The following is an 18824-nucleotide window of genomic DNA, read 5'->3' as shown; positions in this document are numbered from 1 at the left end:
TAAGAATCTAATACTTTCTGTAAACACAGAGTTCTCTGAGTCCCATAGATTTTTGTATTAGCATGTATTAACTGCACATATTAATGAGGTCCAGTGTTTTATTCAGTTTACGCATACAATGTACACTGGTCAAATCAGTACAATTAGCATTTCCTGATCATTACCATCTCTTTATGTTAGGAGCCTTTGAATTTCTCTCTTCTAGATCTTCATAAAACATATACTGTTATCTATTATATATTGGTCACACCCCTGTGCTGCAGGACACCAGAACTTACTTCTTTCTATCTGTATTTTGGTACTGGTACTTCAGCCTCGCTATACACTCTCCCTCTCCCCATCCCCTTTCTACCTTCTGGGAATCACTGTTCCAGATTCAAGTGATTTGAGTAGGGAATGTTCTCCTTTTCATTATTATTACTTAGATGGTATGCAATTTCTCCTTGACTTCTTTGCTCTAATAGTTAATTGGGAGTGCATCATTTACTTTCTTAAAAGTTAAAACTCTTTTATTGCCCTTTTATTATTTCTAATTTTTTTAACATTGGAGAATATGATTTCCTTTGTGACCAACTTAGATACAATTGACTTGTATATATATTCTGTGGATCTACCATGAGAAAAATATGCTTCAGCTTCTTCTGCACAAGTGTACAAAATATACTTGTTCAATTGGGTTTATCTTAGCATTTTATTCTTCTATGTCATTATTTTTATCCAAACTTATTTGTATCTCTGTCAAACTCTGGGAAAAATGTTTTCAAATATCCCTTTATAATTGTATTTTTACCAAGCCCTCCCTGCAGTTTTGTTTGGTTCTTTTGTTTGTTTGTTTTGCGTGTGCTTTTTTTTGTTTTGTTTTGTTTTTATTTTTTTTGGTACTGGGAATCAAACTCAGAACCTCGTGCTGGCCAGGCAGGCGCTGCATGACTGAGCTAAATCCCCGGCCCCCCTCAGCATTTTAAATCATTTTAAAAAACATTTCTGTTTAGATATGTTACTAAGTTATTATGTGAATAAACATTTTTATGGTCATAACTTATTATTAAATTATGCTTTTGTCTCTGGCATACTTTATTAACTTTTTATTGTCTTTCTTTAAATTCTGTTTCATCTGATTTTGACACTCTAGCTTTCCTTTTGGTTGTATAGGTTTAGTATCACTTTTACTAACCCATAATTTTCAACTGTTTTCTATCACTTATATCTGAATATGTATAAATTGTACTTAGCTGGCTTTGGTCTTTAACACTTAATATGAAAACCTCTGTATTCAGTAGTTGAGTTTAATCCATTCATAACTAATATGATGATATATGTCAGGAACCACAGATTATAAATTATAAATTGAGTCTAGAGAGTCTCCAAGGCCATCCTTGTCCTGATCTTTAAGCCAGCTTGGAACATGGAAACTCCCCGCTTTCTTCTGGTCACATCTGAAGCCTTACAGCCAGTGATACTGTGGTGCTCATAGGGCAAGGTAAGATCTACTGAGGACAATAAGGTTCTTTAAAGCAACGCGACAGCTAGGAGCGATAGTAAAAGGTTTCCCCTGGGGAAACTACAGTCTCTTTATTGCCCCCTGTCTCTTTCTTGCAAGAATGCTTTGTTCTTCTTCCTGGTCCATGGTAATCACTATTACTGTTCCAGGAAACACTCACTCTCCTCACGCATCGTCCTTGACACAGGTGTAATCAATAAATATGGAGGTTCTGACTGCCTCGTGGCCTTTTGTTTCCCATGAACAATTGGTCATCCCAGACCCCGCTTGCACTGCCACTTTGTCTCTTTTGTCTCTCGCTCTTTTTTTTCTGCCACGTGCTATAACATCTTGCAGGAGATTGGGGTCCAATGCAGGCGTCCTCGATAGATATACTTGATATTAGTCTTTCTGTCTTACATTATTTAACTAAAATATTGGGTTATCTTTTATATTGTTTTTCCAGATTTTATCAAGTTGCACTCATTCTGTTTTTCTTCTTATAATTGTTTTCATCTTTTTACTATAAAATGCTATACATATGAAAAAACACAAGTTATAAATACATGACATAATGAATTATTATAAAGGGGACACCCTTGAAACCAAAGAAATAGAACTTTGCTGCCACCTCAGAAGCCTCTCCAGTGGGCTATATTTCTTTTGGCATAAAAGATTGGAGACTGGTCAAAAGAGATACACTTTGCTACTAAGGTAAGGTGGCTTTGCAGGCTTATTTCCTTCCACCCCAAATTCATGTACTGAAGTCTTAACCCTCAGTGCCTCAAAATGTGACTCTGTTCTGAGATTGGATCTTTTTTTTGTTTTGTTTTGTTTTTTTTGGTTTTTCTCCGGTACCGGGAACCGAACTCACGACGTTGCGCTTTCCAGGCAGGCGCTTTGCCGCTGAGCTAAATCCCCAGCCCTGAGATTGGATCTTTAAAGAAGTAATAAGAAAAGGTAATTAACTTAAAATGAGATCATATGGTTGGATACTAATCCAATATGACTGTTGTCCTTATTCATAAGTCTATGCTGATATAAATAAATAAGAATATTCAAAGCTTCCATACAGAAGAGCTCCAAGAACTTTAACTCTCCACTCCTTAAGCATGGGCTATCCATAGTGACTTCCTTCTAACCAGTAAAGAAGTAGAGATGAGGAAGTCATGTCACAGTGGAAAAACCTAATACTACCTCAGCCAGATGGTTAAGGTCAAGATCAAAATCAACAGTAGATACTCTTGATGCAATGACAGTGGTACTTTACCTGTATGTCTTCCTCCCCAAAACTCATAACCTCAGTCTAATCATCAGAGAAATGTCAGACAAAATCCCATGGTGGAGTACCATCCAAAACACCTGATCAGTTCTCCTCAAAGCTGTAAAGGTCATCAGATCAAAGGAAGTCTGGGAAACTGTCACAGGCACAGAAAGCCTAAGTAGACATGGTAAATTAAGTATAATGTGGTTTCCGGAAAGGAATCAAAAAAGAGCATTACATTAAAACTAAGAACATTTGAATAATATATGGATTTTTATAATAATATATCAACATTAGTTCTATAAATAGTAATAAATGTACTCACATGTCAAATATCAATTATAGTAGAAAGTGGGTGGAGTAGATGAGTATTCTGTATTATCTTCACAGTTTTCTGTAAATCTAAAACTATTCTAAAATAGAAAAGTTTTTATTTAATCTAAGAGCAGAATAAGGGTGCAGCTTTATAAGAAAGACAAGTTTCAAAGCTGGAAAAAGATAAATTATAAGACAATTTTAAGTGACTGATAGAACATAATAATGAATGATCTCTTTGAGCATCCCCTCTTGAGTGGCCCAGGAAAAGTGACCTTGAAGCCATAGCAAAGGAAATGTAGTCATAGCACAAGACTTAGTTCTTCTGTGGAAAAAATTTGGCAAAATCATATTGTTGTAAATGTTGCATATTGTTTTTCATTTCATAGAATTTATTTATAAATAAAACAATAAAATGCTAGCATTCTTTACAAAGTAAAGGCAAATGCACAATTTAGAGAAATTGAAAGTGGGTAGACAGGACACAGTTTGTGGGAAGGAGAGCACTAATAGTCCCACCTTACAAAGGAGGAAGTAAAGAGCATTGTCTCTAGTTGATGAAATGAGAAACAGAGACCTATGTAATATTTTAATATTTTAGCAGCTGTCTTTAGGTTTTATTTGCATACTATGAAATTACCTCTTAAAATGTATAATTCAGGGATTATTAGTAAGTTTATAGGGCTGTGTGACTACCAGAACAATCCAGTTCTGGAACATTCCATCATCTCATATAGTATAGACTTTACACCAGTCTATACTTACTCCCTGTTCCTAACCGTAAAAATCATGGTTTTTATCTCTAAAGATTTGCCTTTTCTAGACATTTCACCTAAATGGAATCATACAATATATGGTCTTGTGTGTATAGCTTCTTTCATTTTGCCTAATACTTTCAAAGTTCCTCAACGTTGTAGCTATTACCAGTACTTCATTCCTTTTTACTGGTGAATATTTTTGTATGGATATTCCGCATTTATTTATCTATTCATCAGTTAATGGAAATTAGGTTGTTTCTACTTTTTTCCATATTGTTAAACTGATCTTTATTTCATTAGGTAATATCTTCTAAAATTAAATTTATTTTTAATTGATAGGCAAACACAAAACTTGTACATATTTATGGGCCACTCTGTGATGTTTCAATACCTGTATACATTGTGTAATGTTTAAATCAGGTTAAACATATTTATTCCCTCAAACATTTATCATTCCTTTGTGTTAAAAACCCATTTGGGGGCTATTATGAATAATGCTGATTTGAACATTTTCAAACAAATCTTTGTGTGGATAGGGCTTTCTTTCCCTTGTGTAGATATCTAGGAGAATTAGTTGGTCACATGGTAACATTATGTTTAATGTTATTTAAAAACCTCCAAACGATAAATAATTAAGTGTATTTTTATAGGCATGAATTACTTTAGACAACTAAAAATAACAATATTGATATTATATGGGGAAGGGAGCTGGGAATATTAAGTTATGAAATGGTGGTGTAATAAAGTGATTGCCTCGAGGAGCAGGATTTCAGAGAGGGGTTGATGAAGCAGGAGCACCATTATTATCCCCTCTGGACAACTTTATTGTCAAGCCATGTACATATGTCACCTTGATTTGAAATTTTTTAGGTTAAAGATAAACAAGTGGGTGTATATAGATCAAGGTGGAAGCTATGGGCTACCCTGGAGCCAGATGATAGGTTCTGTTGATTATAACAGAGTAAGGGAACGGGGAACAAACTCAAGTGATCTTCAGAAGGGATACTTGAAAAACCTGGAGACTATTGAGTAACAATTTATGCCCCTTGTATTAGACTCACACACACTCGCTATAATTGCTCGTGGTCAACAGGTAATGTTAATACTGGGAAACCTCTATACTCACTTTCAGATGGCCTGGGTTAATTAGAATTCGCTACAATGAGACAACTTGTCTGTGTGGCATGCTTTCATGTGGAATGACAGACTTTTCAAAAGACTTTAAAAAGAAAAACACTGTATCACAGAGTGTATTTTCACCCAGGCAATGCATATTCAAGTAAAACTGGCTTGAACATGAGGTTTCTTGTGCTCACATGCCAAAGAGCATAGGATAGGCAGTTTCCAGAGTTGGTTTAGTGGCTCCACAGTGAGGGCTCCAGGCCCACACGTTTCTCTGGGCACTTCCCAGGGGTCTGAAGATAGCTGCACACTCCCGTTTCCTCACAAGATAGCATCCAAAAGCAAGAAGGAAAGAGTGGTTGGAGGGGAGACTTCCAACAGAAGAGTCTCTCTCTCTCTCTCTGTCTCTCTCTCTCTCTCTCTCTCTCTCTGTCTCTCTCCTTTTTTCCAGAAATCCTAGGCGTCTTCCCTTTATGTGCTGCTGCCTAAGACTGAGTTGCCAAGGTACCTGGGGAAGCAAGCAGGCCAGCACTTCCTGCCTGTAACAGGAAGTAGGTGCTACTAACCAGGAGCAAGGAACTGAGATTGGCTAATGGGTAGGTGCATCAGTCACCTCAAGCTGCCATACACAGTGTTCCGGACTGAGAGACTTAAACAACAGATATTAGTTTTCTCATACTTCCAAGGAACAGAAGGTTTGGCTTCTTCGGATCTCTCCTTGGCTGCCAGAGGGAGCTTTTTCACCGTGGGCTCACACAGCCTCTTCTCTACGGATGCACTCCTAGTGTCTCTTTCTCTTCTTATAAGGACACCAGTCAAATTGGATCAGGTACCACCTCATAACCTCATCTAACTTCCCCACCCGCTTAAAAATCTTATCTCCAAATACAGTTGCATTAGAAGTTAAGCTTCAGTATATGGCTCTGGGAGACTCTACTGAGTCCACAGCAGATCATCATATGGTACATCCTAATGACCAGCTTTTGAGACAGTTTTGGCTACTGTTTCTCTATGAATTATGATGTCTTAATATGTACGCACGCTTGTGTCACTCTTTCCTTTTTGTATACAGTAGAGGCCCTGGTACTTGGGATTTTCCTATAGGACTGCTGGCTCTTACCATCAGAGCTGCAAACTCTCCCTTCTTCTCCATCCCTGAAAACATTCTGCCTATCACCTAATAGTGCTCACAAGGGCTTTGACTTTTAAGCAATGTGACATTCAGTGTGCGTTTAAATGACATCCATTACCATCACATGGTGACATTTCCTTCATTTGTAATTCAGAAAAAGAAAACGCATATCCAAATACAGCACAGAGACATTCATATCAGAGATAATGGACAAAACAATTGCCGTCCCTTGTATTTCGAGTTTGAAGAAAGGAGCTAATAAAAGATTAAAGAGAAGGCCACAGGAACAAGTTTGAGCAATCACTTGTCACTTGAGGTTAGCACAGAAGTTATTTTAACAAGATATTACTTGCAGAATTTCCCCCATAAATCTTTTATTAAGTCCAAGAATCTCAGTCAAGGCATTTCCCATGCAGGATTGTCAGAAATAATGCTCCCTCATAGCTTCCTCTAAAACCTGAGGATAAGGGATGCTAAGTGCCAAGCCCACTGACCTTCACATAAACCTAATATTATTATTGATTTTCCTTTACTCACAAAGGTGAAATATATTTGTTTGGAAGCAACCATTAACGAGCCTGTTTAGATAAGCCTAGACAAAGCCAATGAGTATTTATTTTGTGCTCCTGTTTGCTTGGAGCAGAAGCCCGTGGTCGGTTGTAATAAGCCTCGACACATTCTGATTGTTTTATATCACCCCTGGGTACCCAAAGAAAGGGCAGCAGAGGAGCCTCATCAGAGGTGAAAAGTACTGTAGAATTCCAACATCTCAGGACCCTTCATAGGCTGTGCCAACCTCCTGGTTCTAGGCAGGGTTTCTTATTCATAGATTTCACCAGGGGAAGTCCTCATTCCCCTTGGTGGTTCTGTTCTGGCTTCTCATCCTATATTTTCTTCCCCTAATATGTAATAAGCTGGGTTTGTCCATTACAAGTGCATAGAAGCTGGTTCTGTCCATTACAAGTATATAGATTGTGTGTGTGTGTGTGTGTGTGTGTGTGTGTGTGTGTGTGTGTCTCCCTACACGCACACAAAATACACACACAGACTGAACCCAGGGCCTCACATACACTCAGAGATATGAAGTCAGGTAGTGTTAGTCCTCCAATTTTGTTCTCCTTATGACTATTCCAGGTTTTTTGCCTCTCCATAGAAACTTCACTATCAATGGCTCAATATCCACAAATAACTTATTTGGGTTTGATATCCCATGCAAGTGGGAAGTTCTCTTTTCCCCTGATATGCATCCTTTTTCACTGTCAAGCAAGAAAAGGGGGGAAAAGGGGAGGAAGGAAGGAAGGAAGGAAGGAAGGAAGGAAGGAAGGAAGGAAGGAAGGAAGGAAGGAAGGAAGGAAGAGGGACAGAGGGAGGGAGGGAAGGGAGGAAGGGAGGAGGGAAAGGGCAGCAGAAAGTTTTATTGGCTAGGTATGACACAACAAAGTCTGACTAAGGCTGAGTTCCCAGAGACCATTGTGTAGCTATCAGATTCACTTCAAAAAAAGCAGTTTCCTTGTTTATTATTGGTCAAATGCCACTGTCAGCTTATACATTAAGAACTCTCTCCTGGAATTTAATGCTGACTAATATTAAAATCCATCAGTTTAGACCATGGGAATGCCTGAAATAGACCAAAAACATTTTGAGGAAATCGTATGTGCATTAGATGCTTCATAAACTTATCCTTAAGCCTTTGATTTTCAAAAAATGCTGTTAAATAGGTTGTTAACATTCTGGTGATGCCACTTACACAGCTCTCCCAATCCCTATAAACTGGACAATTAAAATATATGGTATAGTGAGCAAGGCAATTATAAAAGGGGGGAAGGATATTTTAAATAAACTAACAGGGATAGGGTAGGTTATAGGAGATTTAAGTTATGCCACATAAAATCATCTTTAAATATTTTAAATTTTAGTGATGCAGGTATGCCTTATGGATTGAAGCCTCACCAAAATGTATCACCAGCCACAGTATTTATCTGAAAAGTGTCCTCTCCTTTGGCCTGTTAATGCTGGACAATTCTAAAAGCAGAAGTGCATGATTCTTACAACCCTCTGAGGCTTAAGACTAATGGATAGTCAGACTTTTGTTCTGCTATATTTTTCTTTTATTGTACTGGCAATTGAATCCAGGGCCTCGCACATGCTAGGAAAGGGTTCTGCCTCAGGGTGAGCTACACCTCTGGCTCATTTTGTTTCATTTTAAGACACAGCCTGGCTGAATTGCTGAGGTCGGCCTGGAATATACAATCTTTCCACTTCAGCCTAAAGGTACCTGGGATTAGAGGCATGAACCACCGTACCTACCTACATTTTAATTTTTTAAAGAGAATTTAAAAAACAATAACAAAATAACAACAACAGACAAAAACAAAACAAGAAAAATGATACAGAGCTTCAAAACAAAATGATAGGAATTAACAGTGGTTGTTACATTACATATTGTTTACAACACCTTTCGTACCTATCATACTAATTACAAATGGCTTCTGTGGGCTAGGGATATGGCTCAGTGGCATAAGCACCTGCCTGGCAAGTGCAAGGTCATGAGTTCAATCCCCGGTACCACCAAAACAAACAGCTTCTTATACAGCAGTGCCCCTTGTCTGTGGTTTCACTCTCTGTAATTTTAGGGGCCCACAGTGAACTGGTCTGAAAATACAAAATGAAAAATTCAAGAAGTAAAAAATTCATAGGTTTTAAATAATTTTATTGGAGATTCATAGGTTTTTAATAATTTTATTATTAATAAAATTCCTAGGTTTTAAATAATTTTATAATTAATAAAAATAATAGTTTCATTATTTAATCATTCCATGAATTATTAGTTATGGCTGCTAATCTCTTCCTGCACCTAATTTATAAATTAAACTTTATAGGTACATGTATATAAGAAAAAAACAGTGTGTACAAAGTTTGGTTCTACCCAAGGTTCTAAACATCCACTAGGAGACCTGGAACACATCTCTCATGGGAAAGGGGGGAGTGGTGTATGTTAATGATGAGGTATAGACTGGAATAGTCTCTATGGAAGACAACTTGGTGATATCAGTCAAAAAGGTACATGCACATGCCCCTTGAATTAGAAGTTCTGTGTATAATGCTTACCTTACAGATTTATTTACACACATACTGAAAGATGTATAGACCATGGTATTTGTTGAGACACCAGGCCTTTCTTCAGTTGTTAACCTTTTCCTAGAAACACTACTAGTTTCTATTCTTTTTCTGTTTTCATTACAATGTTCCAGGTACTAAAGTGTGCAAATCTTAGGTGTCCTCTCAATGGATTTTTACACATATATATGCACTCAAATAACCATCACTCTACTCAGGAAATAGAATTGCAGCACACCCTACAACACTCTTACATGCCTCTCTTTGGTCCGTACACACACACACACACACACACACACACACACACAGACCGTATCACCATTCTCACCTCTTTTGTTATAGATTACTTTTGCCTGTTCTTAAACCTCTTATAAATTGATATAGTGGGGCTGGGGATTTAGCTTAGCAGCAAAGCGCCTGCCTGGCAAGTGCAAGGTCGTGAGTTCGGTTCCCGGTACCGGAGAAAAAACAAAAAACAAAGAACAAAAAAAAAAAAAATTGATATAGTGTATTCTCTTTTGTGTCTGGTTTTTTAATCCTTCATTATATATGCAAGATTCATCCATGTCATTGAAAATAATAGTAATTTATTTTTTTCTTTCTGTAAAGTATTCCATAACATGAATACATAACAATATATATAACTGTTCTACTCCTCATGGGCATTCAGGATTATTTCTTATTTTTAAATGAACTTAATAAGAATGTTTTTGTACATTCTTTTTTCTTTTAGGTATAAACCTAGGAATCTAGTTGCTGGATCATAGGGTATATATTTGCTTAACTTTAATCAATGCTACAGACATTTTTCCAAAGAAATTCTACACCTTTACTCTCCCATCAGCAATGTTTGAGAGTTCTCTCACGTCCTCACCACCACTTAGTATTAACAGTCTTTTCATTCAGCTGTCCAAGAGAGTATGTAATAGTGTCTTATTGAAATTTGCATTTCTTTATGAGTAATGATGCTGAGCACCATTTCTTAGTTTATTTGTCATTTCAAAATCCTTTTTGATATGCGTGTACAAAGTACCTGCTCAAATCTTTTGCCTATTTTTAATTAGAGTGGCTTTTCTTCTTGGCTTGTGTGAGTGATTTTTATATTCTAGGTACAAGTTCTTTGCTAGGTATATGTGTTGCAAATGTCTTCTCCAGTCTTGGTTTGCCTTTTTACTCTCTGAATATTATTTTTGATGAGAAGAAGCTCCTAGTTTGAATGAAGTGAAGTTGTGTAATCTTTTTTGTGGATAGTATTTATAAGCGTATGTGTTCTGTTCAACATTTTTTACCTAAACCATGATCATGAAGATATTTTGGCATAATGTTTTGCCTTTTTAAAATGCCTTTATTCTCTATCAAGTGGAAGCTGGACAATAAACACTTAAAATTCACTAGCTTTAAAGTCATCATAAGACGGCATTATCATTGGACTAAATTGGTTTTATGGGGATAGGTGCCAGACAGATACATTTGAACTTGCAAACTTGTGGCTTCTGTGATTGGGTACATACACTTAAAAGGCCATGACAGAGCCAGAATCTTTACCACAGTGACATATTATTAGAAGTTCTCACTTGTGTATTCATTGGAAGTTATTCCAGGGTTGGGTCATGTGACTATGCCAATACCCAACTGATTAAATTCAACTAAAGCATCAACATGATTTTAAAAATCATGGTCCAAAAACACTTGTTATGAATATATTCTAAAGATAAAAGGTAAGGCAAACATTTGATGTACTATTGTGATTCTGACATAATACCTCTGTCTTGATATTTAAATGATATTTGAAATTCAGAAGAACTTTGCTGTAATCTTCCACCCTTGAAGTTGACCCAAAGCTCCAGAACCAGCCTGAAGCCCCATTGATGGGAAGCCAGATGAACCCTGCACTCCCAGAACCAATGGAGATCATGCCTTCAAAACACAGAGACATCCGTCCTTCATTGCGATTGTCTACAGAAATTTAGAACATTCTATAAAACGTGCATCAGCAGTCAATACAGATTTGCAGCTGCATCTTCAACAAGTCTTTAAATATTTATGTCATTGTACTTAAGTTACTCATGGAATTATACTGTATGCAACCCTTATGCATTCACAAAAATGTTAGTTAAATATCCACTACTCTGTTTAGAGTTTAGGAAATTACATTCTTTGAGTCAGCAAACAGACAGTAAGCAAGCAGAGCCCTATTGAGATAGGAGGAAGAGACACTGCACTGTATCAGTACCCACAGATAGGCTGAGGGAGCACAGAGCAGTAGATGGAAATGAAAAATGCACCTAGACTTGCTGCGTGCACTGCTGTGTACTATGTACCCAATCTAATGAGAATTTATTATTTACAGCAAGGAACATTTGAATAACCTGGGTAAGACCACACACATACACCTTTCTGTATGAGTACAGACAGGAGGGGCGGCAGAATTCAAACCCAAATCTCTCTTGTTCCTAAGTCTTTTCCTTGTGGGTCCCATGGTGGGCACAAGCTGGGAGCAATGAGCAGAGCCAGGGCTGCATAAGAAAGCTGGGTTTACATAAGGAGTTTCTAAGCAGATTTAAGTCTGACTATACCTGAAGAGCTTTGCTTTGTTTGCAGAGACTCATACAGCTCTTACTTGCTGCATTTAACAGTCAAAGCTGGTGTTTTGCTGATAAATGCACGTGGACAGATTTTTTCCAATTCCCCCTTCATTCCTGGAGATATTATTTAGTGCACTTCTTTGATGGCTAGCGATGCACAAATCGGTTTTAATATCAATAATGTACCACTTGGAAAACATTCAATTTCTGGGCCCGCCAAAAAAACATCCTTCCATGTCAGGATTTATTGAACACAATCCTAGGAGGCTGTTGGAGAGTGGAGTTCCTTAAGCAGAAGCGTAAACAGATGGTCTCTGGAAAGTGCTCCCGTTCTTAAGCACTGAATTAGTTTTGGACAGAATGGAGTCACATATGCCAGTGCTTGTTGGCCAGTGGGGTGGTAGCAGTGAGACATCAAAACTATTGTGACATTCTTCAAACCTTTGGGCTTAATTTAAGCCTCAGTGATCTGATAACTACACTTACAATTTACCAGGTGGGTCTCCCCGGTCAGGTAACTTAGGAATGAAGGCAGGATTGGCAGCCAGTAACAGGACACTCAAAAGGAGCTTAGAGCAATTGAAAGCATTCCGTGCTCAACTTATCCTTCTGGACCACCTCCCCCGAGGGCCAGCCAGCAAGCAGTAAGGCTGTAGCTGCCACCGTTGAGCCTCACCCAGCATAGCAACCTGGGGATCCGCCCACCGGGCCATCCCAGGATGGGCTCAGTCGGCTCTTCGAGGTCTCCCTCTCTGAATTAATCCTTCTGCACCTGCTTCTCTCACTCTCATTCTCATTTGGGGTCTTTTTTTATTTTCGATGATCCTCTGAACCCATCATCTTAACATGAACACTCTCACCTGACCTGCAGGCCTATCTACCTCTAGTCCCCTGTCCCTCAACCTGGGGCTTTCATTTCCCCTCCATAGGTCCCTGCCAGGAGTGCCCATGGCCTGGCTTCACTCCTAGCCCTGGGCTAATGCCTTTTCCTCAAAAAAACATGGAAATCCTAGTGACCGGTATAGAACCTGACGTATACCAGGTGTTCAGTAAGGATGTGTTGACTAATTCAACCCAAAGTCTTTCCTGGAGCTCTGTTTGCTTTGACTGCTCTTTCATGCCCAGTCAGCCAGCCACTGCCTCACCCACACTTTCCCCAGCTCCCAAAGCCTCTGAATCTCCTTCTCTTCAGGATGCTCCTGGGCCTCCCACTCTGACTTCCCTGCCACTTTCAGATTCCTGGTCATCGCTCTTCTTTGATGTTCTCTTGATAGAAGCATCATCATCCCCAGGCTGGAGATTCCCAGATCTACTCTCCTTTTGTAATTAATTTATTCTTTTTATTGAGCTGAGATTCAGTAGGAATCATTTTTAAGTGTACAATTCAATAATGTTTGATCTATTTCCAATTTTGTGTACCCACCACCTCTTTCAAGTTCCAGAACATTCTCTTTACCCACAAAGGAGACTTTCCATCAAGAGCCACTCTTATTCTTTACTCTCCAGCCCCTGACAATCATGAATATCTTTACTGTCTCAGTGAATTTACCATTCTGGACATTTCATATAAATGAAATCACATAACACATGGTCCTTGTGTCTGGCTTCTCTCACTCACCTTAATGACTTCAAGGTCCACCCATATGGTAATATGTGTCAAAACCTCATGGTTTGTAATGCCAGATGATATTCCACTGTATAGTTTTATCATAAACTGTTTGTCCACATTTCAGGTAGATGGGCATTTGGGTTGGTTTCACCTTTTGCCTATTGTGAACAAGTAGGTATATATTTCATTTGAATAGCTATTTAAAATATTTTGAGGTGTGTAGCAAGGGTAGAATTGTAGAGTCATATGACAGTTCTAGGCTTAACTTTTTGAGGCACCACCCATTCCCCTTGCAACCCAAATCTGGTCTGGATTCCCATCAGTAAAGTAGTGTCCACCTTTCTTTCTATGGGCTGCCTCAACTACCTCATCCTGCTGGGTCCAGAATTACCTTGCTCCCCAACCTGACCTTGCTCACGTCTCTGCTAGTGGCCTCTTGCTGCACGAGCCATAGATCCAATGTTTTCCTCATCTAAAACACTTGTCATAGCAAAATCTTCACCAAGCACTTCTCATGGTCATTCTAGATTGTTTTTTCTTCCAACCCATTTTCCCCATTCTATCCCTCAAGACTATCCAAAGGCAGAATGTGTTGAATCCACTCATTTGTTCATTCACTCATCCATTCACTTAATCATCACCTAGCAAGGCTGCTGCTGTGAGCAGAGCTATACAATACAAAGCTGTAGGAAACAGAGTTCTTGCCCTCAAAGAGCTTGAACATAAGAGTGACCAAAAGCCCCATAGCACCACAGGTATCTGTAGAGGCATGATACAAACCAGCACCAAGCAATGCAGGGGATTTGATGACCCAGGGTAGGATCATGAAGGAGGGAGCCATTGCACAGAGACCTTGATAAAGGGCTGACTTTATTAAAGGAAAAAGAGATGGACAGAGAGATCAAAAAGAGCCACGGACTCTGAGCAACAGCATGCACTCTCTGCAAGGAAGTCTCATGGCTCAGAAGGTGAATACTGAGATCAGAAAATGGGGCCCCTAGGGATGGAGAACTGGAGAGTTTTCCTGGGGAAAGTTTTCCATGAAAGTCAGGGAAGCTGTCCAGAGGAAAGACGGTATTGCCATGACAGTACTTGGGGAGGGCTGATTGACAGCATAAATGTAGACCCAACCTGATGCGGAAGCCCTCTTAGTAGTCCAGCATCGCCCATCATAGGCTCCTTATCACTGTCTAAGTGTGTAAGGATGCTGAGTTTTTTGAAATTTGAAGTCATCTGACCAAATGTTAAGACTGAACACAATACAAAAGAGAACCAGAGTATTTACCATACTTTCCTCTGTACTTCTCTGGGTGCTCAAAACATGTCACAATAGTAATCTTTTAAAATAAAACAAAATATAGCTCAAAAACGAGTGTGGTTATGTAAGTTTGGGACACACTATGGTGAACAAAGTTAAATCAAGTTATTTACAGCAAGCCTTCTGTGAGCCTCTGGTGCTCATATTGATGCTATGAACTTCCAAAAGATGAATATCATAGGCAGAGATACTCCCAGGGACTTAACCACAGAAACTTTCACTCAGATCTTACTGCTGTCTAGGTATGTTCTATCATGTTGACTTGGAAAAATGGCACTGTGGTCCCAGGGATGAGAACAACAGGGGGCCTACTTCATCACACCTCTTAGAAATTAGTGGGTAAGGAAAGGCTGCCGACTAGAAGACACTGCAAAGAAAGCCTTCTCAGGGCTTGACACATAGCCCCAGTATTAGGAGGACTGAGATTCAAGGCATGTTCTTGACCTCAGTGGATTTAGGTCCCACTAGGGAGAGAGAACTATTAACAAATAATGACTATCCAGGGTCTACAAACACCCAGCAAAGACAGTGGCTGACCTGGGAGCATGCTTATTAATTGCCACCCCCTCTTTAAAAGTAACACATTTAAATATTTGTTTAACAATTAGAGCAGTAAAATAAATTATCTTTTTATTATTAACAAAAATATCATACCTTTTCTTTATGGCTGAAATAAACAACGTGTTGCGTGTACTGAGCAGAATGTCACAGCTTGCTTGGCACTGTCTTTTCTCAACAAATTTTTCACACCCTAAACTAGAGAGCATCAGCGTTTCATCTGTGCTAAGGACAGAGGTACGCTGCATGCATTTAGCCACAAAGTCGCATTTAAAGTGCACCTGAAAGTTCTCGTGCAGGTTTTCCTGCCAATGGGACGTTTTCAATGTTGCTGTGGTAATTTTTTTCCCCTTTCTGTTTTGCTCTATGATTTACCAAATCAGGCAAGTATTGTTTGGAGAATGGAGTTATAACTATAGATAATGAAAGAAATTCCTCATTCACAGTAAGTAGAACTCTGCCATGCATTATTTTGTTTTCAGGATTTTGGTCTCCTGAGATGTGAGCTTCAGGTCGCTGTTACTAGAGTCTCAGGCTAAAGGGTGTGGCCTGACATTGATTCGTGCCTTGCTTGTATCTGGTGCAGTCTCTCACTGGGTTCGCATCAATGGAAAATTCCATTCCACTGGCTCTCTCTAATGGTGGGAATGGAACTAAGTTACATTTTACCTGCTGCACAAGCAGTCATATGTGGAAACATGACTTAGCTAGCACCAATCTGTGACTGGTATCAATGACATTTGCAGAAAAGAGCGTTGTTGGTCCCTGTACCTAAGCCCTCCTCCACTGGAAGTAAGCTCTTAGCTAGACTCCCAATGCCTAGTATGAAACCTACATTTCCATATTCCTTTGCAGCTAGCTGATGCTATTGACTTAAATTCTAACCAATGGGATGGGCAGAACTAAGGCTGCATCCTTAAAGGGAAAAGGAAGACCCTGTCTTTCCCTTCATCCCCTCCTGTTGCCCAAAACAAGGACAGGATGGAAAGCCATCTTACACAGTACACACAAGGGTAGCAGGCTAGAGTTGTGGACCCACAAGACAGAAGATGGTATACACTGGCAATTTCATGGAGCAAAGCCATTCCCACTCAGAATTTCGCAGAAGTGAGAAATAGATACCTGTCTTGGTTAAGCTATGATATTAGAGCTTGTCACACACAGCAGAAGCCATGCACTAAGATTAATTCCTTAGAAGCTTCGGGCTGGCTCCCCCTTAATCAGTGCACTGTAGAGGCATAATGTACGTACAAGCAATTGCTATTGCCCTCAGGAAGGCTCTTCAGAGAAGGTGATATTTGAATGAGGACTTGGAAGACTTGGAATTGAGACATCCCAACGTGGAGATAGGAAATATTGGGAGACTCAGGGAAAAAATGGAACAATGCATTCATCAATTTTTGAACAGTCTGTCTATGCACTCACAGAGAAGAACAAGCCCCTACAGGAGATGGGAAGGGATGGGGGGGGTGATTCCTAAGAAGCAGAAGAAAGCAAATGTATTCAAGTTAAATGGGGCAGGAGGTCAAGGAGGGCAGGGTATCACTCTGGAGGCTCTGGCTGCAAGAAATAAAACCTCAGCACAAACTGGAGTAAGCAAAAGAAAGTCACCAGTTCATAAACCACAAAATTCAAAGTGGATGAGACATGAAGAGTGGTTGACCAGGATGCTCATCATGTCACTAAAATCTTGCACCTTCTTATTGCTCCATTGCTATCAGCTTCATTCTACAACTGTTCACTTTTGTAACATATCTAATTGTAGCATTCAGAGCAATAAGCAGCTTCTTTCACATTTACAGGGAAGAAGAAAGGTTTGCTATCCCAAGAGTGTTATGGTTGATACATTGTGTCAACTTGAGGAGTCTAGAGGCTTGACTAAGTGACTCAGTTGTTCTACATCCTAGGGTGAAAAGGACATGTCCCTACAGTCTGGGGTGTTGCTCATTGTATCAATTTGAGAAGCTTAGAAGGTTAACTATGTGACTCAGCAGGGGGTCAGGGTGCTTACTTTGTATTCATCCTGAGCCTGTGCAAGAGGAGGGCATGGAGATTATGTGAGTGCTACAGGCCCCTTGGGTGGGGTAGCCTGCTTACAAGCTAAGGGAGGAAAAGAGGCTCCCCCCACCACTTTGCTCTTGCTGCTTTTGCTGTTTTCTGCCACCATGAACTGTTGCCCTCTGCCATGTGCCACTCTGCCTTGGAGCCAGCTGATTATGGACTGAAACCTCCACAAACTGTGAGCTAAATAAACCTTTCCTTCCTTGATTCTGGGTGTCAGGTATTTTGTCTCAGCAACTAGAGAAAAGTAACTAAGACAGTAAGGAAGAATTTTCTCAGAAGCTTCCAGAGCAAAACCTCAAATGTCATTGGCCAGAATTGGTTACCTCGTCATTGGCAAGGGGAACCCTTAATCTTAGCCCAGTCTTGCCCTCTCTCGATTAGAGTTGGTTCCCCCCTTTCGTGCTGCTTCGTGGGAGTGGGGTAGATTGGGAAATGGGGAGTCAATCTCAATGTGTCCCAACACTCAATTAAGGGGAACAGGTTAGAATTTTGAAATCCTTCTATCCAGATAGCTCTGTTTCTTCACAAACACAAGGGAAGTTCTTTGGCCCAGAGTCAAGAAATAAAAGATCTTGAAATTTTACCTATGCTTTTCCCCCCACTTTCCATTTCAGCCAAAAATATCAGCTCTGGAAGGGAGGGAAGAACTGAGAATTACATGAGTAACCAAGGTAGCCTTCTCCTGGGAAGAACAGATATTCACCTAGAGGTAATGTCAGAGGTTAAATACAGGAAAAAATAACACAGCACACAATTATAGCTGCTCATTCTTCTGCTTAAAATGGGGAGTAAAGGTCACAAATCAAATCAAATCACTGCATTAAGTACGGGAGTCACCTGCTTTCAAGCCCCTCGGTCTCTTTGTTAACACGTGATAAAGCTTTCCCGTCTTATTAATTACAAAGTGAGGACTCTCCAATGGGTGACAAAGGACCCAACAGGTGAGGGTGGACTCAACAGCTGTGGCTCTGAGGAGAGATGACATTTGCATTGGTTTGAAGCAAAGCAGAGGAAAGTAAAGCAATCCGTTCCTAGGAACCAAAGAAATGCATGGTGCAACCTTGTCCTCTGTTCTAAGAACCAGGCCTTCCAGATGCTGAGGCAGTGGGAAATTCCCTATTTTCTAAAATGACAGTGATTGCAGAGGCAAGTTGGAAGCTTCCAGGTGTCTTCCTGACTTGTGTAAATAAAAAATTCGCAACCTGGTGTCAGTGCCTGGCACTGTGGTTTCTGGATCATACTGGAGACTATGAAATCCACACAACTGAGCCAACAACCAAGTCCACCCTTCACCGCAAGAGAGACTTTATTGATGTCCCTGTCTCTCTCCTCTTGAGGACAGGGACCTGGAAATGTTCACCTTCATCCTCTGCGTCTAAAATAGGTCAGCCCATAGGTTTAGTTTATTGAGTCAAACCCTATATTCAACTTTTCTCAGACTCAGTGGTTCACAAGCATCCCCCTTTACCCAAATCCTTTTTTTTTTTTTTTTTTTTTTTTTT

The sequence above is a fragment of the Chinchilla lanigera genome, unplaced genomic scaffold (assembly GCF_000276665.1).
Source record: "Chinchilla lanigera isolate Chin_1 unplaced genomic scaffold, ChiLan1.0 scaffold00076, whole genome shotgun sequence".
NCBI classification, from domain to species: domain Eukaryota; kingdom Metazoa; phylum Chordata; class Mammalia; order Rodentia; family Chinchillidae; genus Chinchilla; species Chinchilla lanigera.
Note: the sequence above shows the minus strand (reverse complement) of the source record.